General features: G+C 39.5%; 1 protein-coding gene across 2 annotated transcripts in view; it reads right to left on the bottom strand.

The window, feature by feature from the left end:
• LOC106880363 (uncharacterized) overlaps positions 1 to 1,697 on the bottom strand; it is a 296,957-nt gene that overhangs the window by 111,663 nt on the left and 183,597 nt on the right. The gene's annotated exons all lie outside the window — the stretch shown is intronic.

Here is a 1,697-nt window from a genome sequence, read left to right as displayed (position 1 = left end):
GAGAGAGAGAGAGAGAGAGAGAGAGAGAGCGTGAGAAGGAGAACACATGTCCAATACTTTTACGGTGATTTCCGACAGAGTGGATTTCGGACAGCTTAAAATAGGTGAAATGAAGCACACAAGTCATCTTGGGTGATTGTTGTCGCTGGATCTCTGTCGTTCATATAAAATGAGATACATTTCGCAGTAAGAGAAGGAAGCAAATCTGGGAAATGCGTTCCTCAACCACACTGTAAGGCTTCATTGAGCAAATATCTTTTCTGATGAGAAACCTCACACCTCATGTCTTGGTTCATTTTGTGGTGGAGTTGGAGGTATTACGTGCAGAAGTGACACAGAAATACCATAATTTCCTAAGATTTCTCACTTGTTAGGACACACAATACGCATAATACGTGTAGCTTATGTAGCAGAAGTGAAGATCGTACAGGCGCACCAATACCAGTGCTCTACGTTGCTGATATTATTCAAAACGTATTGTTATCAACTGATCCGCAATTGAAATAGAAGATGGTCGTCATGTAAACAAAAGCAAATAAAAATTAAAAAAAAAAACGAAGGCACAGGAGTGGCTGCGTGGTAAGTAGCTTGCTTACCAACCACATGGTTCCGGGTTCATTCCCACTGCGTGGCGTCTGGGACAAGTGTTTTCTACTATAGCCTCGGGCCGACCAAAGCTTTGTGAGTGGATTTGGCAGACGGAAACTGAAAGAAGCCCGTTATATATATATATGTATATATGTGTATATGTATGTTTGTGTATATGTTTGTGTGTTTGTGTTTATCCCCCCAACATCGCTTGACAACCTATGGTGGTGTGTTTACGTCCCCGTAACTTAGCGGTTCGGTAAAAGAGACCGATAGAATAAGTACTAGGCTTCCAAAGAATAAGTCCTGGGGTCGACTTGCTCGGCTAAAGGCGGTGCTGCAGCATGGCTGCAGGCAACTGACTGAAACAAGTGAAAGAGTAAAAGAGTAACTTAAAAGAGACATTCCATTAATAGCTGATGGGTGCCCATGGAACAGCCAGAATCCAAAGAATAACTTGTCTGTTCATTGTTCACGGTTTGGCTCATTCGAAAGCAAATATCTGATCGTTGTTGTTATTCGTTATCTGAAGACATCTCCATTAAAGCGATGTGTGTTCATAAAATACGTGATTCACTGATTCATCGCTTTAAGGGAAAAGTTATTCTCCGAGGGCGAGGAAATGAAGAGATCAGATGTTCATGTTCAAATGAATTGGTACGTTTCTTTTTGGTATCGTACATATCTTAAAATATAAATGATTCGGAGATATACAGGGAAAGGAGTGTTTGAAAAAAGGCTTCTTTTTATGGAATTATATCGGAAAGATCATTTATAGTGGTAGCATCTTCTTGTATTTCATTTATACAGTTATGTACCAAAGTTCGATACTTTACCCGCTATAAACTTCAAAATTTATATAAGTTATCCTTATGTTCTTTCCTCTATTGAGAACTCCTGCGTTTATATTAAAATTCAGCCAACCCACCCGGAGAGAATGAAAGGTAAAGTTCACTTCGGCCGGATTTGAACAGATAACTCACAGATCCGGAACAAATAATGCAACACTATAGCTGACTCACAAAACAAAGAACTAATTATTACCTCACCACTACCATACATACACATACGTGCGCTCGAACGTATGTATATATAGTGTAATTTTTTTC

Source organism: Octopus bimaculoides, chromosome 13, assembly GCF_001194135.2.
Source record: "Octopus bimaculoides isolate UCB-OBI-ISO-001 chromosome 13, ASM119413v2, whole genome shotgun sequence".
Classification (NCBI taxonomy): Eukaryota; Metazoa; Mollusca; class Cephalopoda; order Octopoda; family Octopodidae; genus Octopus; species Octopus bimaculoides.
Note: the sequence above shows the minus strand (reverse complement) of the source record. Positions and strands in the feature narration are given on the sequence as shown.